General features: G+C 35.4%; 1 long non-coding RNA gene across 2 annotated transcripts in view; it reads left to right on the forward strand.

Moving 5' to 3' along the window:
* The window catches only part of LOC137238133 (uncharacterized), a 480,771-nt gene that overhangs the window by 228,395 nt on the left and 226,950 nt on the right, over positions 1-25,426 (forward strand). For both annotated transcript variants that reach the window (XR_010949115.1, XR_010949114.1), the window contains exon 4: positions 8,228-8,268. This is a non-coding gene — a long non-coding RNA (uncharacterized lncRNA). The remainder of the gene's footprint in view (positions 1-8,227; positions 8,269-25,426) is intronic.

A 25,426-nucleotide genomic window follows, 5' to 3' on the forward strand; every position in this document is an offset into this window, starting at 1 on the left:
TCGGAGGAGTATACATAGAACAACATAGAATACTTACATCGAGAGATGGTTGGAGAAGGCATAAGTAGCTGAATACTCATTTGAAATAATGGCCAGAAAAGTTTAAAACTTAATTTCGGAGGAGTATACTATACTATAGAATTTCAGGTATCACGGAAGCCGCAGGTAGGATAGGGACATTGTATGTCGGCAAAGATATCTTTATTTTCGGCGACAGCCAGGCTGCCATAAAATATCTTGGCTCCTACTCGTTCAATTCTGAACTTGCGCTGAACTGTCGCCGATCTCTTCAAGAGATGGCCCAACAGAACCGTGTACATCTCACATGGGTTCCTGGGCATAGGGACATCGAGGGGCACTGCATTGCAGATGAACTCGCTAGGCTGGTTACAACCAGGCAGATTCTTTCTGAACAAGAACGCTTAGGTATGCCCTGGCCACATACAAGCTAATAATTAAGGAACACATCCACCGTCAAGCCGACGAAAGATGAATATAAACACCGGGGTGTCGAATATCGAAGGAAATCTGGCCAAAATGTGATCCTAAAAGATCCCGTGACGTGTAAGCGGAGAACGGCAGCGCTTTCTGGGTGCTCCATTTCTAAATAATCTGAGCCAGATAATCTGAGTGTATTTTCATGGTATCACAACGGGCCTAATATCACTGGCCTAAGTGTGCCCTCGGGCAGCCACCGCAACCTAACCTAACCTAAGCTAATTTCGGATTTATGTACAAAGCGATTGTATGGTGGTCAGCATCAACCAAGAAAAAGTTTAACAGAAGTCAACTGTAGAAACCCGTCCCATATATATTTAGTCTAGCGTCAGCCGATATTGGCCAATCTTGCTTGTAGCGAAGAATATGTTCACGGTGTAGGCATTCTTTAAATTTTAAATTTCCATGCATTCAATATTCTTTATACTTTCCCTTATTTGTCTTGATATCACGCCTTTCAACCTTGCCTACGTTTATGTATGTTAGTTCGATATCAGCGTGTGTATATATGTATATATACTTTTAATACGGTGTAAAGTAATAATTTTCTTACCATTTGATGTTAGCTTTTGCTTTGTTTGCCATTTTATTTAAATTTTTTTTTTTGTTTTTTTATAGTCAGCCCCTTTTTTGCGCACTACTGAGCACTTTTAGTGTTACGTTATTGTTGACATAGTTCAGACTATATGACAAAAAAGCCTTTATTGTTGTCACATTATTCTAACGTATTCTTAGAAATCAGATCGAAAGAAAAGCTAAGCAAAAAAAAATCTTGTGCATGAATGGTAAAATGACATGATGGTAAAGTGAAATGAATAAATCTGCATATGCTGTGACAATTCATATGAAAATATAAAATTTTTACTAGCCTGAGTTAAGCAAGCAAATGATGCTAAAAAATAAAACAAAAATATAAGAAAAGAAAAACTTTTTGTGTTGAAAAAAATACTGTCAAATGAGCACAAGTGCTATGTGCGGTTGGTCGTTCTGGTTGATGTGCATCTGATGGCGTTGAAATGTTGTGGTGTTATATTATATATATATGATTTATTGTTGTGGTTGCCCTGTGGTAGCAATGGTTTTATGCTTTTCTGATTTCATCTTAATTTTCAACACCTTCGAAAATGTGTCAAGGCAGCAAGCTCTTTTTATTTTTGTGTGCGTTTTAATGGCGATTTCTCTGCAGATTTTTTTATACCTTTCATGAACATGAAATGGTATATTAACTTTGGTCCAATGTTTGTAACGTTGAGAAATATAGAAGATAGACTCACCCTTAAGTATACCGAATAGATCAGGGCGACGAACTGAGTTGATATAGCCATGTCCGTCCGTCCGTCCATCCGTCCGTTTGTCTGTTTGAACGCAAACTAGTCTAAAATTTTGAGATATCTCAATGAAATTTTGCACAAGGTTGTATTTTTGTATTATATTAGACATTTGTCAGATCCAGTAGGATCGCACCATTATAGCATATATCTCCCATACAACCGATCGTTCAGATAAGACGATTTTGGTCATTCCTGCCGCAATTTAGAAAGTATAAACGTGAAACTCGGTTATATATATTCTAATATGTCATAGAAGATATCCTGAAAAAATCACTTTGATCGGAGCTATATATAGTTATATTCCATACAACCGATCGCTCAGATAGAAAGATTTTTGACGATTTCTCCCTTAATTTAGAAAGTATAAACGTGAAACTCGGTGATATATATTCCAATATGTCATAGAAGATTTTCTGAAAAAATCACTTTGATCGGAGCTATATATATAGTATATATCCCATACAACCGATCGTTCAGATAAAAAGATTTTTGGCAATTTCTCCCTTAATTTCCAATATAAAAACGTTAAACTTGGTGATATTTATTCTAATATATTATAGAAGTTTTCATGAAAAAATCACTTCGATCGGAGCTATATATAATATATATCCCATACAACCGATCGTTCAGATAAGGGAGTTTTTTGCCATTTTTTAGTTTATATTTATCTTAAAAATCGTTTAGGTATATACATCTCTTCACTATATATTTCTTATCTTATACATCCGATTATTTGGAGATTACGAACGGGATAAGATTATTGTTCAGCCCCATTAATGAAAGGTATGAAGTCTTCGGCACAGCCTAAGACAGTCCCGTCCTTACTTCTTTTTTATTATTTTCTTTCAGAAAAAGAAATTTTGCCATTTTCCCATAGTCACGAAATTAAATTTCATCACATCATAATTTCATTACATTTCATTTTATTTCTTTATTTAAGTATTAAACGAATGATTAATTGTTTTACTTTATTTATAATTCAGCTGGGCGAGAGTTTTTATTTAAGATGTTTTGCAAAATAAATCTTTTCATGGAGAATGAAAATTCTATACTTTGTATGATAAAATGACAGCAGTAGTGTTGTTCCGATACGAGTAACTACGAGTACACAACTACTCAAATACTCTGCTCAAGTACTGAGTATTTTTCGTAGTCAATTTCCTCGTACCGATACTTACTTAGATATCGAGTACAAGGACACAGTACAGTGTGTCGATTACTCAAGCCAATTATTATAATTATTAGGCCTGGAAGCACTGAGACCTTTGTGCATGACTTTTCAGCCTAATTTTGTATGTGAAGGCTTTTGATGTTTCTAAGTTCCCTTCAGGCTATTTAATTCATATTATATAGGGATTAAGAATCACACCACCTAGATGGGAGAGTCTCTGCCTAGCCAGAGCGACGCATTCGCAGAGAATGTGAACCGGCGTTTCATCCTCCAGCACACAGAAACGACAAATTTGATTCTGGAATAGATTTAACTTACTTAGGTGATATCGTAGACCATAGTGTCCCATATAGTACCCGGTGAGAGTTCTTATACTTATACTTAGTTTCTTATACTTGTTTGGCTAATACTTTCGTATCGAGTGACGTCTGAATTATTTTGTGTCCCAGTTACTTATTGTTTCCCTGATGTGTGCTTTTGTGAGGCCACAAAAGAGCTGTATTGAGCTTTCAGAATACTCATAAAGCACCCTGCTTTGCTAGGTAATCTCTAGCCAAATAACACCTCCTATATTTTTGTAAATTTTTCTCCTAAAATTTCCGCCAAATGTTATTTTAAGTTTTTCTACATTTAGCAATTTTGACTTCCTATATAAAAATCCAGCAAAAATAATATTGCATTCCGCGAATAAATTGGCTTACAGGAAAAGGCCAGTAGGAAATTTTCATAAGGAATCACCATTAAAAATTGGCCTTAACCCGCTAGCTGACCTTTACCGTTTCTTAACAAGTCAATAAAAGGTCCTTTGTTTCCAACTCAGTGTACAGAGAGAAATCATATTTTAGTCATCTTCAGCATTTACCAGGTCTGAAACCTAACTGATCCAACCAGTTCGTTATCTTTGGACTTCAGTCTTCTACTTAAAGAAATGCCACCTAAAAAATTATTGATTTTCAAATTTGAGCTCCGCTCAAAAACTAGCTGGTACAAAAAAAAAAAAAAGGAATTTCATTTTAACTAATTACAATACCGGCACAGAAAAACAGATGCAATCTGCAATTCAACAAGACTTACAGGAAATGTGTAGTTAATGGGGCGCCTTAAATCTGGGCATACCTTTTTTGGTTGGGTATTCAAAGATGCGTATTCAGGACTGAGAATAAAAGACATAACATATTTTGACCGTTCAATAGCTATGATTAAATAAGCCAATGTATTAATTTTCCATAGACTTTACTGAAATTTGATTCTAAGTGAAAGGGGAAACTCGTAAATGCTCGCAAATCCCTCGCATAGCTCATAAGCCTCGCAAACTTATGTGAAAAATCGTTCCATTTGCGTGATTTCCATTGTTATGAGGCAGTTGCGAGTTGCTTCGGCAAGTAACGAATTGTTTTTCATAAGTTTTACTAACCTTTTTAATGAGTAGGAAACGAGCAAGTATCGAGTCCTTTCCCCCGAAAATACACCACCTCTCAGCCGGTAGTCCACAGTTGTAGACATCATATTAAATATTTGAACAATGTTATCATATTGTTGACTTCAACTTGCCAAAACATACTTTTTTTGTCGTTGAAGTGATGGGCTAGGGCAGTTTCACCGCTTCTGACTATCTGTCTGAAAGTCTTAGGGTAATCCATCAAGTCCTTTCTCCATCATAGGAGGGCGGAGGAATTTGGTTGATGAAGAACTTTGTCTATTAGATGATTTGCACCCAAAGAGTATACCCAGTTGTGTTTCAATGCAATCTTCCTCATGTTGTTGTTGTTGTTGAAGCAGTAGTTCCTCATATCTTGCGCTGATAAAAATGAAAAGAAAGGAAGTATAGAGTCACAAGCAAGTGCAGAGCAAAATTAGCGGAAATCCAACGAACTGCGTGATGGAACGGCATGAGAATAAGATTGGATATGGGTACTGATCAGAGGAAGTAAGAGAGCCCCCAATACTACTGATATGAGCCGTGGACCGTAGAAGTACGTCGCAGGTAATTCAAGGATTTTGCTGCAAGGAGCCCGCGGAGGAAGATGCTGTAGATCGTAGAATGAAACAAAAGCTTATAACTATCGAAATGGCGCTGAAACGATACCTTTTTCCGACTTTTGGTGTTTCCAACGATAAACAACTAACTCATCCTTTATATCAGGGATGCACCTTAATGTTAAACTAATCGTTTATCAAAAAAAATTCCACCGTTTCCGTTGAAACACTTCGAAATATTATCGATAAGGAAATTATCAAGATAAATTGTATCTCGTTTTTAACCGAAACGAAAAGCTTTCGTTAACGTTAAAAACGTTAACAAAAACGTGATACTTTATGTTTGAATTGTGCTGGTAATGCTATAGCCATGGTGAAGCCGTAAGGTGGTAACAGCGAGCGGACATACAAACAAACTCCATGTAATTTGTTTGTGTAATTCGTTGGTGGTAATGTCAAAAATAGTCTGATAAATATTCGTACTGTCACAATTCATGAGAAAAGTTGCAATCAGCTTGGCTAATGCTTTCACCTTTAATGACTCCGCCATCAATCAGCTTTGCCAGCATAGCTTGAAATTAATAATCAACATAAACGATTTGATTTCGTTTTGATATGGCAGAAAAAGAAACAAAATCATTTCGTTAATTTGACGTTCTTAACGTTAATAAACGAAACGAAATGACTTTGTTTCGTTTGTTAACGTTAATTATCGTAACGAAATGATATCGGTTCGTTGGTTAAGCATGCCTGCTTTATATTGTCCACATTGTGACATGTTTGAGTAAAGGCGAGTTGAACCTGGCTTTGGGCTGCTAAATTCACAGGAGAAGTAAAATTTAGGCTAAGTAGTAATAAGTTGCCAAAGTGGCAAGATTAAATTGAGCTCACCTTTATCTGTAAAGTGAACTGGTATGGAAAAGCCTGCCTTAAATTTGCTAAACTAGAAATTCTTCTAGACGGGGTAGGGATCGAGACTTTTTCAGAATTCCTACAGTACTGGCATTCAGAAAAGTCGTACGGATGGAATAAAATTTTGTATGATTTTAATAATCGGGGATTGCCCATATTGCTTTTTCAAATGTATGAAAACATTTATTTGAAGCAATTTTTTAATTTTATAATTTATTTAATAATTTGGGAAAAATTTAAACAACGTGACATCAGGACGGACAAGGCGACAGCTGTTTCGATTATACCTTGTAAATCTCTTCAAAGCCTTTTCTCCCGGGAGTGGGAGTCGAACTCGCACTCCTACGATAGTTGAAATGGTTGTAAACGCATTCAGCTACGTCATGCCTGTTGTGTAGTTCTTCCCAATTGCCTTCTTTTTGCATATTTTAATCTTTTACACATTGCATACTTCGTATGCAATTATGTGTTAAAGCTATGCTTGGTACGGCGGTTTTCAAAGAAACTTTGGTTTTTGTTGCTGTTTTCGTTCTATTTATAGAACTACAACGAATTAACCAATTTTGTCTGTTTGTATGATTTTAATAATCGGGGATTGCCCATATTGCTATGGAATAAAATTTTGCCAGCAATTTTTGTGAGGCTTCCACTCGAGATCATCATCAACCTGTTTCACGTTAACCGACGCCAATCTGGGGCACCAAGGGAGGTCAACTCTTTCTCCACTTGCCTCTGCCAACTTAGTGGAGGTCACCCCTTCATCTGCTTCTGAACTGTGGTGTCGACTGAAATACTTTCTTGGATGGAGAGTCTTTGTCCATGTGCATAACATGACCTATACAGCGTTTGGGTTTGGGCTTTTATGCGCTGCCCTATCGTCATATCTGCGTAAAGCTCATACAGCTCATTATTATACTCGCTTCAATACACGCCGTCACCATAACGGACAGGACCATAAATCTTTCGGAAAACTTCTCCCTCAATCACTCCAAGAGCCGTCGACTCTTTTCGCAACACCTTCCGAATCATAAGTCAAGACAGGTATGATGAGCGCCTTGTAGAACGTGATTTTTGTTCGTCGAGAATGGACTTTAATTTTTAATTGCCTACTCAGTCCAAAACTGCACTTGTTGGCAAAAGTTATTCTTCGTTTTATTTCTAAGCTGACATTGATTTTGCTGTTTTTGCTGGTTTTCAAATAGATACAAACCTTCACAATTTCCAATTTACATCCCTCAGCAGTGACGTGGCTGCCAAGCCGATAACGCGCCGATTCTTTCTTCGTCTTGTCCTTAATTACTGCAAGACCAATTTTTTTTGCTTCTTTATTTTTATTTTTTTTATTTTTATTTTATCCAATACCTAGAAGGCATAACTTACAGCGAGTTTATTCAGGCCAATAATATCAATTCATTAGCATGCGCCAGTTATAGTAGGCTCTATTAATAGATTGTACCATCACGGTTTAGTTCTGCTGCTAACATTATCTTCTCCATCATTATGTTAAGGCAATCGCGCTAAAGGGAGTCGCCTTGTCTGAACCCTGGGTTGGTTTTGAATGGCTGGGAGAGGTCCTTAGCAATCTTTACGGAGCGGGTGGTGGTTCTCAGCGTCATTTGGCAGGGCCTTATTAACTTTTCAGGGCACTTAAATGCCGACATAGCAACTTACAACCAGTTTTTTTCGCACTGTCAAATGCTGCTGGCCTGCAGCCACACTAATATGGTCCAGTCATTTTGTGACTATGGACTTCAGTCTTTCGCACATTACGCTTGATAGAATGGCTATGATGATTCCGCGATAATTGACGCGGTTTGCGGGAGTGCCCTGCTTGTGCATTGGATAGACTACACTTAAGTTTCAATCCGGAGGCATGCGCTCATCGGACAATATTTCGTCGGATATTCTTCGTCTCTGTATTTGAACAGCTCGGCGGTTATTCCGTCATTACCACGCGCTTTGTGATTTTTTGTAGGGATATTGGCATTATTACTTCGTGTCATTATTACTAGGCGGGTGCCGGAATGTGTTTTCCATCATCGGAGATTTTGGTTCGTATTCTCCCTCGCCAGCTAGCAATGAAGAGAAGTCTTCCCTTCACAACCCCATACATTTGTTACCAGGTCGCCATTATCGTTCCTGCAGGAATCTAGTTTGGAACTCGGTGACAGTAAATATGATGGAAAAAGTCTGCTTAGGTGCTAGATGGTTTTAGTTTAACTCGCCACAAAACTCAAATTTTGGATAAGATAACATAAATAAATTTTACTGTATCATAATACTCTCTTTTCGTCTTTGAGTTATTAAAATAAATTTTTTGTTTTTTTTTTTTTTTCAGCCTACAACTCAAATAGGCGCCAAGGCAGCAAGCTTTCCCATGTAAGTGCTCCTTCCATGAATTGCATATGTGTTTGTACATTTAAATATTTTATTATTTCCTTGTTTGTTGAATTATTGAAAATATTGTGTCAACGCAGACCCGACGGCCTTTTTCGTTCGTGATATCGCGCTCCCGTAAAATTAAACGCCTCAAACTATGCTTTGATATGAAAACAGTTTTAATTGCTTTGATACCAACACATACGTACTGCACGTACGTAGTATGTGTATTTTATTTTATTTTATTTTATTTTTTTTTAATTAAATTTATAATAAATTATAAAATATTATTGAGTTACAGCGCTAGGTGCCAGGGCTACCGGCTGTATCGGTAAAGTAAAATTAAAGAAAAAAAAAACTTTTTTAAAAATAAGCTTTTATTATTTTGGTTAATAAAACTAACTAAAAAGTAAACAATAAATTGACTCTAAAGAAATATAACACTTTATAAGTTCATTGTAAGCTTAAACGATAATTAGGCTTTTTCGTCTGCGACAAAAAAATTCTATATTGTACATAATTATATATTTTTAACATTAAAACTTTACACCTAAATTATTAAATCTTACAGTTTATATCACAGTCCTAATTGTTCTAATAAAAAACGTGTTAAATTTTGATGGTATAATTAAGAACATTTAGGATCTCCTTTTCTTGCTATCGCAATGTAACACGCTTTTATTAGAACAATTAGGACTGTGGTACACATTTTATGCGCAGCAACTTCAGAGGTGTATTTAAAGTTTAAAGCATTGTAAATATAAGTATTGAAGTCATAAGCCTGGGCATTCGCGCAATTTTAGTGATGTAAATTGCATGGCGCCAGCGCCAATGCGGTGCCAGCTCAATGGTAGCTCATTGACGAAATTACTCCAAGCGAATTTTTGACGCTTCTTAGTAGTGAGTGCGTAGTACATTCTACTTGCGCTATTGAGTGAAACGACTTTTGTGTGTCAGGCACGAGTTTGGTGTTATTGGCGCTACTGGCAATGATGACACTGAGCTGTTGACGGTAGCGCTGGTAGTTCAGATTTTGAATCAGAGAAAGAATTGATGACCCGTGTGAATTATTATGGCTTTGGCCGTGTAAATTATTATGGTGTATTTGTATATTTTAGATTTAATGCACAATTAATATTTGTGTGTTTGAGCGGCCAAATAATAACAGTAGTATTGCTAAAGTGCTGCTTAGTTGATGGAATGTCGCTAATTTCTTAGCGATGATCAGCAGATTGTCAATATTTCGTTCAACGGACGCGCGAAATTGCCACATCTGCTCAAATTTTCCAAAGATTTTCCATTCTTGATTTAACTTAAGCTGTTATGCCAATATTTTTCAACGAGCTTTTTTCAAATAGGTAATTTTTCCAAAAGCAAAATAAATTACAGAAAAGATTACAGGGTTAAACAGCCTTAAAAATTCAGCTATGTTGGTTATACACAGAAATACAACAGAGGGTTGTGTCTCCGCTTTTCGCAAGCGATGAGATTCACCACGCGTGACACGTGATTCACCACGTCCAAATATCACACTCCACGGATAGGTACCGGCGTGTTTGTATGGGACTTAGGCTGTTATGCCAAAGTAAATACAAATCTTTACCGATAACTGTGTTATCGATTAATTTATCGAATTCTAATAAAGTAATATTGCATTGTCATCGGAGTTAAACATGTGTGCAAAATTTCAGCTCAATCGCACACCGGGAAGTGTATCAAATTTAACTTGCAAGATTCCATTACAGACAACAAAAGTGAAAGTAAATAAAAGCTTATAAAAAGGGTTATTTTTTTGTGTTGATGGCCCGGATGTAGCTGTAGACAGTGTTGATGTTTTCCGTAGTTGGAGATTTCAGTAGGTTGATGGGGTTTTGATTATTTAGGTTGGAAGATCGGTGGTTTTGGTAGATTGGGCATTTAAGTAGTAGGTGGCTGACAGTGAGGCGAGTGTTGCAGTGCAGACAGTTGCCGCTGTTTTGTCTGTTAAGCAGGTGTGAGTGTGTTGCGTTTGTGTGGCCGAGGCGTAGGCGTGAAAATGTGACGATTTTATTCTTTTCTAATTTAGTAGGATATATTGATGGTGTTTTATTAATGTTTATGGTAAAATAATGATAATGTTGAATGAGTGCCCTCTGTTCGTTAAGTTTGGCTTGGTGTTGTTTAAGACTGAATCTCAAGAAGTCCAATCTCTCCACGATGGTGCTTGTAATTGTTGGGATATTGCAGGCAGACTTCGCTGTGATGTCTGCTTTTTCGTTCCCAGTTATGCCTACGTGTCCTGGTATCCAGAAGAGCTTAAAAAAAAAAAAAAAATCTAAAAAAAAATCTCACCAGCCCACAGAAAGTTCAGCGCACTGCCCACGCATTCGATAGGCATGCACATTTTGTGTACGTGGGCACAAACCGCATGGACGCTCAGGGAATCTGGGTACTATAAGGATACACAGAAAGGGCATATCAGTATCTTTAATTTGTTTCCCACTTAAATTATTATCCCAGTAAAGTACAGTTCGGCAGTTTACACTATCCTACCAAATTGTATTGATTGGAAGAGGGGCTTGGTTCCAGCTAATAATAATTAATAATTGGACGTTGTGGCAGTGCACTGCCCTCAGGTGGGCCAATGACATCAAGCTAATCCTGTTCATTATAATTTTTTTTTTTTTTGCCGAGTCAGTGAGGGGCAGTAATTTGTCAAGCGTCGAGATCTAAAACTGCTCAGCTACAGAAGAAATACCATCAGCTGAGCGTAAAACTAAATTAATAGAATATAATCAATTATAGTATTAAGGATTAAGAGAGATAAGAACTGTCTTTTTTATAGAAAAAAGGGAGTCCGACATATCAAATATGTTTGAGTGAGAATTATAATCTTGGCACAAATACAGAAAGGTTCATAAAGATCGAAATTCGTTCTACATTGTTTTAAAAGAAGAGGTTTGTGGAGTCTCGTAATGCGACAGGGAACACTAAAGTTCACTTCGTTCAGAAGAAATGGGCTTGAAATCGATCCATTCAGTAGTTTTGTTATAAATATTACGCCAAGCATTTCCCTACGACTAGTAAGAGTTGTAAGATTCATAAGTTTTAATTGATTAGTGTAAGGTGGAAGATTAAATAAAAAGTGCCATTGAAAATTCCTTAAGGCAAATGGTAAAAACTGTTTTTGTATTGATTCGATCCTGTCAGTATGGACTTAAAAATGCGCATTCCAGAGCCATACTCTAATATCGGTCTAACGAATGTTGTAAACTCTTTTGACCACCGTTTCACAAATGCTAACACACCTTTAGCCCTATTGACATTGGCACTTATATGAGAGTTGAAGCTAAATTTGCAGTTCATTGTAACTCCCAAGTCTACAAAAACATTAACACTTTCAAGGTTTTGCTTGTTAATTGTGTAAGAAGCGACATACTCATCAACACTGAAGATCTAAAATAAACTCAGGTGTGGAAGCTGGAATCGATTTGCCTTCCCTAGAGATTTCTTCTTCATTCAAGATGCCGTCAACTGTGTTTAAAGCAAAAGTCCACGCCATTTGGCAGGCCTGCAAATCACTCAAGGAACACAACTGACAAAGTATCTTTCTTTTTTAACAGCCAGGCAGCAACAAAATCGCTATATCAAAGCAAGTAGAAGGATTCAAGCAACTTATAGCTGCGAAATATTAATTATCTGGGGTCCGGAACATAGTGGAATCGAAGGCAATGGTATAGATGATGAGCTGATACGTAGGGGCTTATCGGAAAGTCGTGAGGGAATAACCACCGCCGAATACCCTTGGGGTAGCTAAGGACCAAATTCGAAATTTTGCATGAACAAAACTTAGGAAAAGTGGGAGAGCACCAGGTACCATGCGATATCAAGAGCTATATGGCCAGACTATAATTATATAGCTGTCTGCTGCTGCCATTGAGATTATGGCACGCATACATAAAATATAGATATTCCGCATTATGACCACCTCAGAAGTTGTAAAAACGTAACTGCAATATAGACTGTTGAGCATTTTTTGCGTAAATGGCCGGCTCTAGTTAGAAAACGTTCAAATTCTTTCGGAAGGCGTGTTTTGCAAAATCTGTGTAGATTAAAGGAAATAGGAAATCCAAATATTCTTGATTTTATAAAAAAAAATCGAGCTGGCTGTAGTACATATCTGATACAGCACGCAGGTTCAAACGAATTTCATGCCACGTAAACAGTTTTTTTATAGCGACCTGGGTAGCTGCCATTATAACTACCTACTCAGTATCAACAGCTGCGAATGATCTACACTCAGTGGCCCCAGCGGGTTATGGAGTTAGAATATACCCGCGGTAGGTATGCCTGTCGTAATAGCCGACTAAAATACCATAAATTCAGGGGTCGTGCAGCGCAACCCTTTCAAGGTGTTGCCTGCGCAAAATATAGCTTTCCCGACCTAATTGTCAAACTCACCTATCCGTGGCGAATCATGTTACATTAACAACCGAGGCTCTGGCGACCCCAAACTCCTCATGGATCAAGGAATGGGAGGGCGGGATGGCGTAGAAGGTCGCATGTGGTCATACCAAATCGTTCCCGAGGCAAAGGACCATCAACATCGATAACACCGAAATAGATCCTTATCACTACAACAACAACATCTACACTTTGCTTTTCCGCAGTGTAATAATGACTACAATAAAAATATTGTTGAATAACAATGTCTTTAGAGCGTGGAAAATCTTGAGCAACCATAAAACAGTACTTTCGCACGGTTTTGACAATATTCCTTTTCCATGTAAATTTTGTATGTGTATGACGAATATGTGAATAGAAATGTTTTAATATATCGTTAGCTTAATGTGAAAATGTGCTAAGTAAATTTTTTTGAAAAATTGTATTTTAATGCAGTTTTAAAACTGAATTCAAAATACAACGATCACCAAAAAAAAATATCTTAATTTTTAATTTTTACGTGCTGTGGGCAATGATGTGTAAATGTGCTAAGTCGTCAGCTGTTCACAAAAAATGTGCTAAGTCAACCAGTCAATAATATCAATCTGAATTACTAGTCATTTCTTTGCGTATGCATTTTATTTACTTATTTAATTCATTCAGTCTAAAAGTACATGCTTTGTTGTTGTTGTTGTATTAACGATAAAGACACTCCCCGAAGGCTTTGGGCCGATGTTGATGGTCCTTTGCCGGATATAGATCCGGTACGTTCCGGTAACAAAGCACTATTAAGGTACTAACCCCACAATCTCGGGAACGATTTATATGACCACATTAAACCTTCCAGACCATCCCACCCTCCCCACCCCCTAGCTCAATGAGGAACTTGGGGTCGCTAGAGCCTCGGCTGTCAATGAAACATGATTAGCCGCGAGTAGGTGAGGTGACAATTGGGTTGGAGAAGCAATATTTTGGCAACCCCTTGAGAGGGTTGCGAACACAGCACCTTGATTTTGGATTCACCCAATTGAGACATGCCGTTGGTGTTTGATGGGAAAACATATTGAGTAAAAAGTGCTAAGTCTGGAGAAAAAATTGGTTTTGAGTGCGGAAATTGTGTTAAGTCATAAAATGGCGGCTGGGTTGGCATACATGATTTTTATTTATCTTTTTGAAAGCTTCTACACTCAAAAGGATTGCAATTAAGGTATCCTCATTAACAGTTTTGAAAAAAGATGGGTATTTCAAAAATTATTCAGTTTTTTTCGTCTCCTGTAAAATTCGTAAAAAGTGACTTAGCACATTTTCACATTAAGCTAGCGATATTACTTTCTTGCATGACTTTCGTGCGCATTCAGTTATTGAATTTATTTATTTATTTCTTTTTTTTTCAATTTCACAACTTCCCACTTTCGTCAACCACACGCAACAAAAGCACAGTTGTTTTATACTGCTACAACAACAACAATGTATTACTATATCCTAGCTCATGTTTTATGTTAGCACGTTGCCATTGGTGTTGTAGTTTATATTGGTGCTGCATGTCAAACTGTTGTCAATTGAATATTGAAATTTTAGTCTTATGTATTTCTGCAAGTTTAGCTGTTCAGATTTATAAATTATTACGTCAGCAAACGACCTTAGTGACTTTTCCATAAATTAAAATATGCGGGTTTACTTATATTAACACATCTCATAAGTAATTGCTGACATAGCTTTTTTGACAAGAGTAAACTTACTTAGAAGATAGGCTGCAGTCGTACGTTGCGTGACCGAAACTCGTATTTTAACAATGTTCTGCAAATTCGTTAACGAAAAAATAACAAGCTTTGAATCTAATGAGTAAATGTAGTGGTTACATCATATATGATTCTGTTGCGAATCTGAAAACCTTTTTCATAATTTTGCCCTTATGTTATCGTTGGAATCACTGAACTATTAAATAATTATACTCAAAACTCCTGTATATAAAAGTGTATATTCACAGCACTATTATGGTCGTAGAACTTCACAATATTTGAGTCATGACTACTTGTACCTTTTGATTTCGGAGCTTTTATATCCTACGCTGGCTCGTCATAAATTACTCCCACTGTGCACACTTTTCGCGAATCGCTTTGTTGTTGTTGTTGTTGTAGCAATGTTTCGCCCCACCTAATAGCTGCGACCGATCACAAATTGTCATCAATATCCTCTAACGGGAGTCCAAGGAAACATGCTGTTTCGACTAGGGTGGACCATAATGAAAGGGGTGTTAGAGCATTGGTTCCACATTACAATTAAAGAGATGGTTGGTGTCATGTGGGGACACATTGCAAGCGGGGCATACATTTTGTATGTCGGGGTTGATTCCGGATATATAAGAGTTTAACCTGTTACAGTATCCAGAACGAAGTTGAGCCAGAGTGGCTCGCGTTTCCCTGGGGAGTATGCGTTCCTCTTCCGCAAGTTTTGGGATACTGTTCCCTGAGTACTGGATTCACCAAGCAATTCCCGGCACCTGTTTGTGGAGTTCACCAAGGACCTGCTTGTGTTTTTTTGCTTCATACGGCTGAGTTCTCAGGTGCCGTATTTCCTCAAAATGCTTATGGAGATGACCCCATAAGTCCCTAGGCGGTGTTGGCTCATCAATCAGATGTCTATTGGGATGCCCAGGTTTCTGGGTATTCAACAGGAACTGTTTGGTTAGCATCTCAGTTATCTCTCTGATGGGGAGTATTCTCGCCTCATTATGTAGATGGTGTTCTGGGTACATAAGAAGACAGCCCGTGGCGGTTCTGAGCGCAGTATTTTGGCAGGCCTGTAGCTTCTTCCAGTGGGTAGTTTTTAGGCTTAGCGACCATATAGGGGACACGTAGCATGCAAACGACTGGCCAATTGCTTTGTATGTGGTAATGAGCGTTTCTTTGTATCTTCCCCAAGTACTGCCAGCAAGGGATTTGAGGATGTTATTACGGCTCTGGCTTTTCGGAACAATTGCGGCTGCGTGCTTACCAAAATGTAGATCCTGATCAAACGTCACACCCAAGATTTTGGGGTGTAGGACAGTCGGTAGCGTAGTGCCATCGAGGTGGATATTCAAAATGGTCGACATTTGGGACGTCCAAGTTGTAAATAAGGTCGCGGATGATTTAGTCGGTGATAATGCCAGGTTTCGCTTTCTCCATTATTTGCTCATTTGCTGCATTCCAGGAGTGTGTCTACGTATGTATGCGAGCAATGTTGCCTCTACTCTTTGTGGCTGTAAACATTTGTGTACGATGCTACCCAGCAAAAACTGCCTATCGCATTCACGTATACAAATGCAAAGTCTTGAGCTGCCATCTCCTCTACAACAAAAAAAAGTTTGTTCTAGCTATGGCGGAACTATACAAGGTCGTAGCACGGTGACAGCTGATTGTTCTTTTTTAATACGATTTGATACATCAACTTTCGACGCATTACGATTTTGACATAAGTCAATCGATTTACAAAAACAAAGTACATGGAACTTTTATTTATGTTTGTAGGTATGTCACCATATATACCACCTTGTATGGTTCCGCCATGGTTCTGGCTGAATGTCAAAGTAGGAAGGCGAGATATCATTTTTGCATTATTGTCTATTGTATGCATTCCCACTCATTTGTTTTGCTTTCTTGACAGATTGCACGCGTCAAAAAATATTAATAGTATTCAATTTAATTAATATTTCACTGCACGTGTAAATATATTAAATGGGTCTGACGAAACAATACTTGGCTTATCGGCCTATAGACAGTTTTAATATTATCAATAGTGGCCGATCTAATGTAAATGTTGTTGTATATATAATAAAATTGGAGGCCGATATGCACTGGCCGCAACTGCTGAAAATGTTATTATTTGGAATTTGGGGTAAGAGGTGGACTGCAAATTATTTATGTAATTAAACTGAAACTGATTTTGCGTTTACTTTAGATTGGGTGAACGTGCATTGACGCTGCGTCGTGATAAGCAGGAAGTTACCGCACTACGTGCCTCGCCCGATCGCATACACATTGACGGAGTTTTTGAGCTTTTTGATTGCGTGCCCACGAACAATCTGTGCACATTGGCATTGCATAAGAGTTCAGTGTGTGTACTACGTTTCGATGAAATGGCATAATGAGCGGCAGCCTTGATACGGAATTAATTGTGGTGGATATTGCAGAACAGGCGGGACGTCAACGTCTCATTGGTCATAATGCGCCCATAACGGCCGTACATTTCTAACAACATTTTGCTGCAGAACGAAACATTATTGTTAGCTGTTCAAAGGACAATCAGATAACATTTTGGAATTTTAATTTTGTTAATTTTATAATTCATTTTAATAAAAAATTTTATAAAAAAATTTAAGTGTTATTTTTTTCGTTATAAATGCGTTAGGATTATGGGATAAGTATAACAGCTAGATAATTTGTTATTTATTCCATAACGCTAACGCATAGCTTTATGACATTCGTTGCTGTATAAATCATGGTATATATGGCATATGAATAGCATATTGAAAAAAGAAAAATATATGATCGCTTAATAGCAAAATTTAGTGAACATAAAAGAGAAGGCTGCTCACATGTATAGAAAAATATACGTGAGGATTTGTCACTCCGCCTTAACAAACTGATGCAAACTTTTTGAATTTCTCACGCATAGTTTTTGTAGCACTACGGATAGTTTAATGTATTATATAACAAGTAGCGTTCTAACTGGGTATCTACTCTCTTAGCTGATGTGTATATGTGTGTGTAGCTATCCCTTGTACCATACCCAGTTAGAACGCTACTTGTTATATAATGCATTAAACTATCTGTAGTGCTACAAAAACTATGCGTGAGAAATTCAAAAAGTTTGCATCAGTTTGTTAAGGCGGAGTGACAAATCCTCACGTATATTTTTCTATACATGTGAGCAGCCTTCTCTTTTATGTTCACTAAATTTTGCTATTAAGCGTTCATATATTTTTCTCTTTTCAATATGCTATTCATATGCCATATATAACACGATTTATACAGCAACGAATGTCATAAAGCTATGCGTTAGCGTTATGGCATAAATAACATATTATCTAGCTGTTGTATTTATCTGATATTCCTAATGCATATATAATGAAGTAAATAACAAATTATCTAGCTGTTATACTTATCCCATAGTCCTAACGCATCTATAACGAAAAAAATAACACTTAAATTTTTTATACCATAAAATTTTTATTAAAATGAATATTTATTTAAAAATTTGGAATACATTATTATTTTATTTTGTAATATATTTCTGTTCCTTATTATATTAAGTTATAATGTTATAATAAAGAAAAGTAAGTAATAACTAAAATCATTAATTGTTGTTTCGTTTAATACAAGATTAGTATTTAATTTATTAAATATAAAAAGGAATATTTTATTTTATTATATTATAAAAGCAATATTTTAATAAATTTTTGCATTTCTATATATTTAGTACATTAAAAAAATTAAGTTAATTGGATGAAAATGGACAGTTAGGGAGGAACATTTTAAATAGCACAGTACTTTATTAAATTCATAGTTTAGTAGTTATTAAGATTTAATATTTATAGCAAATTTTTTTTTTAATGCGGTTAGCATTACTTAGTTTATTAACAAGTCTAATCCTTGGCACTTAACGTAGTATTAAATACGATATATTAGAGTAAGGTAAAATAGATTTAATTAATTGGGTTGTTATTAATAAAATTAAAAATATTTGAAATAAGTTATGATATACAACTATTTAAATTATCTTTCCAATGGTAACGTAAGTTAATTAATAATTAAGTGCAATTCAAGTTAATTAATTAAGTCATATTTATAAAAAGTAATTAATTATGACATCATATCAAAAATTTTATATTTTAGAAGTTATAAGCTAGTTAAATTAATTATCTTATCTTTGTGTGAATTTATTAGTTTTCAATAACAATTTTTAAAAATATTCAAGTATGAAACTCAAATTTTTATTTATAGTTTGCAAGTACAGATTTTAATTGAGCTTCAAAATTAATATAATTAGTTGATTAATTATGAAAATCAAATTATAAGTTACCGTTCAATGTTAATATAATTAATTACACTTTGGTTTTTAATAAAGTTTCAGAGATAAGATGATTAATTGATTAAGCTATTTTTTTATGAAATTAACAATATTTAATATTATAGTAAAATTAAGTCTACTTTTTTCAAAGTTAATAAATAAATTATTAAAGTTAATTAATAATCTATTAAATTATTTACATTATGTTTTGAATATATAGCAATTTGGTACTATAAAGGTTTGAAAGTCAAAATTGAAACGTTCACTCGTTGGCAGCAGCTCGGCGAAGAAATAACTGCTTTTGTCGCCACCTGTTGTGGCTCAGTTCTATGCATTTTCTCAAGGCTTTGTCAAAGGCAGGGCGTCCTTCCAATTGAAATACGTCTACAAAAAGATATAAAGAAAGAAATAGAGTAGATTCATAATAAAATACAGTGCCACACATAAGTATTGGAAAATTAACTTTTTGCACTATTCACCAGGTTTTGCTTTTTCAAATTATTTTCGCCCTTGTTTATAAAAAAATGTGCCAATATACACGTAATATCTTAATATTAATTATAATTTTTCACGGAAGCAAAACTTGATGAAAACTGCAAAAATTCTGTGCCAACACTTATGCCCGGTACTGTATACTTCTGAAAGAAAAAATATGAGAATGGAATTGTGATTAAAAGGATAACATATAAGGCACATATCGTCGTCTTAGAGTGTAAAAACAAGTGATATTGAGAGTAAACTAAATATTAAGTTAGTTACACAAAATGTGATGAAATTATGTTACTACTTCCAGGACACAGTGCCTTCAAGTGGCTACAATAATTAAAGGAATGATTACAAAAAAGTAACGAATTTAGCTGCCTTACATCAAAAAGCGACGATATGAATCTTAACATACAAAAATACCAAATAAAATTTCGTTAACAAGCATCAACTTATTAACCGCTCTTTTTTGCTTTCTGCCGTCTAGGTTAAATAAAATTATGACATCGTCTGAAATTATTTTTCGGAACACCTGGTCGATTGTTGAATTTTCTCCTTTAACTTTATACAAATATATTTTCTGTGAATTTTGAAAATTTTAAATATTTTATTCAACAAAGGTCTACTAAAGCTACCGTTTCGTTTGCGTATTCTTTTGACTTCAATTTGTCTTCGAAATCAAGTAACGCGTCTATAGTGGAAATAGGCAATAGAGCCGCTATCTTGATTTGAATAGTATTTTCGACTTCTCCCACCAAACGTCCCACAGAATGTCGTAGCTTCGCCAAAATCACTTTGCATTCCCGCAGTGATTGACTTTGTGCCATTATGGCAGATCTACCATGGATCTAATGCAAAAATGTGAGTGTGAGGTATGAAATGTGCATATATACTCTGTTTCATTTTTATAACCGCGCCAGAATATGCATGTTTTAAACATTTATATAATTTCCTTTTAACTACAATATTTTTCTCATAGAAATCTTAGTTGAAATCGGTATACATCTATGTTGTAAGTTTTTTGTGTATATTTTAAAACTTCTGGAAAATTTGTAAACATTTTGAAAAACTTTCAAACCTCTCAAATAAAAAATCTGAAAATAGGGGTTGCAGCCCATTCTTCTATTAATATAATAGAATTGAATGGGCTGCAAACCCCAATTTCCAGATTTTTATTTGAGAGGTTTGAAAGTTTTTCAATCTCGAAGTTTCAAGTACACACATAAACATGCAAATTCTGATGGGGTTATAAATATGAAACGCAGTATACATACTGATATACATTTAACCTATTTTAAAAAATTTGTTCGAAAAACTTAAAAAGGTTCAAAAATCTTCATTCAAATTTCCAAATTGATCCAGAATTCTATAAATTTTTTTGTGAATGCAGTTTTGTTGTCCAATTAAGTTTAATTAAGTTTAATCTAAGTAAAGAACTAAATTTTACACATTTAAAGGAAGAAAATATAAAGCACCCTTCGAAAAAAAATCAATGCGAATTTCGGTACTTTAAACAAGTACTGTTGTTCCAAAATTGATTGGACTAAAAAACTACATATTCAAAAAGTTTCCGAAAATTTCAAAGACATTTTTTTGAATTTGTATGAAGATTTTCAAAACCGTTTTTGAATTAGAATTAAATGGTTTTACATTTACATTTTCATTAGCTGCTTTCTCCAGCACATCAAGCCTTTCCAAGATCGTCCGCTGATTGGCTAAAATTTCTTGGAGGATGTCTCGATTTTCTGTAAATCGAAAGTATTATTAGCAAAATATTAAGGAAAACAGTAATGAATTTATAATACTTTTATTGTAGTCTTCCTCTCGGTCGTTATATGCTGTGCTCACTTCGAAAACTTTCCTTATCGGAGCTAAATTTGTTTGAGCTGAAAGTAAATAAGGTGAAATTAACTAAATGACAATTCATCGAACTTATTAATTGTTTACTTCTGGATATTTCACTTTGCTGCGTTGTTTCGAAAGATGCATCAAAAATGTTGTCCTCAATTACAATTTTTTGATCCATTATTCCTTAAAAATACAAATTATTAGTGCAGAATTTATTAACATTATAAGTGTTTTCATATAAAAAACCGATTTTCTCAAAAAGTGTAGTTAGGCGGTTAACTAATAAAGGGGACGATATGTGTCTACCAAGCAAAAGAGCAGCAGCAAAATTAGATGCACGCTGATCTTCTTTCTTCACACTTGTTTTGAGCTTTAAACGGCAAAATCGTGGAAAAGATTATGTAAAATGGGTATTAATAGAAATTTGTGTTCATTTGGAATACAGAAGTATTTAAATTGAATATCGGATTTAGGAATTTTTACTAATTCATTATTCAATTTAGATTCTATACGTATTCCCAATCCAAATAAAGATCCCAGTGGCGCTTGGAAATAGTTTTCAGTTTGTTGAAAAGTATATCCCAGCACAATATCCTGTCCTGATTCCTTTTCAATACATACTACTTTAATCGGACCAGTTTTCTCACTGAAACAAAATGAATCTTTTTCTTTTTTAGCATTTATGTCGTAACTACCAATTTTCAAATTTTTCTTTAGCGGAAGATCTGCACTTTCTTTAAGCCTTAAATGTAACTGCTGTAGGACTTTATTGGGTTTCTTAATTATTTTTTTTAAATATTGCATGAAATTTTCAAATTTATATGCAGAAAAGTTTTCCAGGGGTCCGTATTGATTCGTGCATTCCGATAAATGTAGCAACCCATGTATATTGAAGCTAATTAAATGCTCACCATATAAAGATCCAAACAAATTGACAAATTCAATTAATATTTCTTGAGCAACAGCTCCCTCTACTTTATAGGACTTTTCACATGACAGCAGTCTTATTCCTGTGTGTAAAAGGAGGAAAAGGTAATACGAATCGTGGTCTATACAATCCTTCAAAACAAATATTCCTGAGTATAACAGGAACTGTCTGAATTCAGTCGACTTCCATTTACCGAGGTCATCTAAACTTCTGCAAGATCTACCAAACTCTGAAGGAATAAAAGTGGAGACGAAATTAATTTTTTCATTAATTTTTGTCACATTTCCTTTCTGAACAAATAATGACAACAGTTTTTTCGTTACACCCAAGTCAATAAGGTGCATTGGGTCAAGAGGGAATTGTGACACCATCCCGAAATCGTGTATTTCTAAAATATTTGGTTGTTCTCTAAAGGATAAGCTGTGATGATCTACATCAAGTCTATCTTTAAAAGAGGAATTTGTTCGCAACTCATGAACTTGTTTTGAATAACTCATTCGACGTTTATCACGTTTTCCTACTTGTACACACTTGGGGCAGCCTCTATAACCATTATGACCTTGAGTGCTAGTTACGAAAGACCGAGCAGGCGAATCACAAGTGAATAAACGTACTTTGAAGTTCTTTACGACTTGAGTTGTACCGACTTTAAGTCCCACTTCTCGCAATAAAGTCACTTCCTCGCAAAAATCCTTCATGAAGTCATTGATGTTCCATGGCTTCTCAGTCCCACAAAAACTCGCAATTATAAAAGGACTTTCTTGGGGATATCCGACTATTGCGCCTAAAATTGGCCACAAAACTTTATTGGAACTTTTATATAGTCTAAGCCCATCAATGCCTACATCTATTTCAACTTCACTATCAGACTCAAGAAAATTTAAATGCTTTTTATTAAAGTGCGTTTGTATCCCAACATAAATGAATTCACCACTTGGAATGGACTGAATGTCTACTTTTTCTTTTCCTGTTCCGAGAAGCGTTTTGGCACAAAGAGGTAAGTCCTTAATGCCAGCGCCTGTCAAGGATTTCAACAAATCAGTCACCGTGTTCTGTGAAACGCTGTTCCTTATTGCCCACTGCTTAATCGCAACAGAGGTAGCATTTATGTTTGGAGGCGCACTTATATTAAGCTGTTCTCTTTCACTGCACAAACTAACACTTTCCCGGGTCCCCTCTGAGCACAAAGACACTACTTCAACACTTTCCGCATTTCTAACGTCGGGAATTACATCACATGCGCGTGCAAATTCCCCTATCCTAGAATATTTTTCCGCACTAACCTCAAAATTGTTTTTTTCCTTCAATAAGGCGTTTCGAAATGACCGCATTTTTATTTTGGCACTAAATACACTTTTTAAATCACTCAAATATTAAATTTATAAGTTTACTTGCCTGTTTTCTCCACTTCTGAGGTGTTTTTACCGAATTTTTTCTTCGTCCGCACAATTTACTGCAGCTAATTTTTAAAGATTTTCACAATATAAATTAGTGATGTCAATTCTTACTTAGATACGTGTAAAACAAGAGTCTTTAAAAGTAACCGGGTTTGACATCCTGGTAATGGCCATTGTAGGGTTTTCTACTTGAGTTAAATATACGTTATTTTTGTAAATTATTTTTGAATTATTTTATTTTGTATATTATTTCAAAATGAAAATTTTATAGATAGTTATTTTAAAAATTAAAAATGAATACATTTTTTGGAAGATTTGTTTACGTTTTACGTTTCCCTTTGATTCAATCAAAGTAAAAAAGCAATTGATGTTTAAACGTCATAAAATCGACCAAAAAATTGGCTTGGGTAAAAAAGTCGGTATCGAAATACACGTTTTGATCTCGGTATCAATAATACCAAAGCGGGAATTCAAAATATTGCTTCTGTCAAAATAATGTGACATGAAGTTCGTCAATTCCAACGCTAGAAAATTATTATTTTGATATAATAAACACAATTTAACTATTTTTTAAGGTTTTCAATAATAAATTGATTGAAATAAGTTAAATTTTGCAAACATTGATGACGCATTACACATTGGTTATTTTCTGGCATCGGATCAACAATAATAACAACGAAACGCTGCATCCGATACGTGCCCGAAATTTTTTTTGCGTTTTTTGAAGTTGTACCCTAAAGTAAAATATCACCTTCCATACGGTTTTTTGGCATAACCGGTTACTTTGGTTTATTATACAAAGCGAACATGGCAATGCCGTCAGCGTGACATAATTTTTTTTTGATCTGGCAAGAAAGCAAAACAAATGAGTGGGAATGCATACAATAGACAATAATGCAAAAATGATATATCCTCTTCCCTCTCTTACATTCAGCCAGAACCATGGCGGAACCATACAAGGTGGTAGCATGGTGACATAGCTACAAACATACATAAAAGTTCCACGTACTTTGTTTTTGTCAATCGATGGACTAATGTCAAAATCGTAATGCGCCGGAATTTGATGTAGCAAATCACATTAAAAAAATACAAATCAGCGGTCACCGTGCTACCATCTGGCATAGTTCCGCCATAGCCAGAACAAACTTTTTTTTGTTGTAGAGGAGATGACAGCCGAAGATTTTGCATTTGTATATGTGAATACGTTAGGCAGTTTTTGCTGGGTATGCTTGCATTGCTGATGTGGTTATGCAGCACTTATTTGCTAATATAAGATCCTTAAAAATTTAAACCTAAATTTTTGCGTTTGTTACGAAATTTCTAAATAACTCTGCTTGTGCGCTACCTACCACTATTTTTCTCGTCACTATTTAGTATATATCTCAATGAGAAAAGTCTCAAAAATAAACCGCAACACTTCACATTAACAGTACAATTTTCTTAAAGTGTTTGTTATAATAACTAAGCCGTCGTTGGTATCTGTACCACATTTAAAATTTCGAGTCTCTTTCTCACCGAGAATTTCAATAAAAAGCGATTCCAAAACTCTTTGTCTCATATGAATTTTCGAATTATCTCAACCCGTGTGCCACCTAGCGGAAATATTGCCTACTTTTCTTGAATTGCCTCGATCTCCAGCAGTACGTTTTATACCATTTTTACACATGTACTAATCTTCAATTAATCCACAATAATTAATCTAAGCGTTCACATAAGCCCCATCCCTAAGAACCAAATTACTAGCTGTCCAATTTTGACGTTTCTTCTATATTTCAGGCTTTTGTCTAGAGTCTATACCCTAGAGACAGTTGCTTGTCTAAGAAAAAAATCGTCGTTCCAAAATTTGTTCATAACTATCGATTATCGAAGGAAAAATGTATATGGGAGATCTTGTTATTTAATTATCGTCTACGATTGAAGTACGAAATCGAAGACAATCGGTTATATGTAAACTACGTCGACAGCTTCAAGTTTCTAACTCAACGAGAATTTATATTATGACTATGCGATGTCCTTGGGACTATTCTGA

Source organism: Eurosta solidaginis, chromosome 1 (assembly GCF_040869045.1).
Source record: "Eurosta solidaginis isolate ZX-2024a chromosome 1, ASM4086904v1, whole genome shotgun sequence".
Taxonomy (NCBI): Eukaryota; Metazoa; Arthropoda; class Insecta; order Diptera; family Tephritidae; genus Eurosta; species Eurosta solidaginis.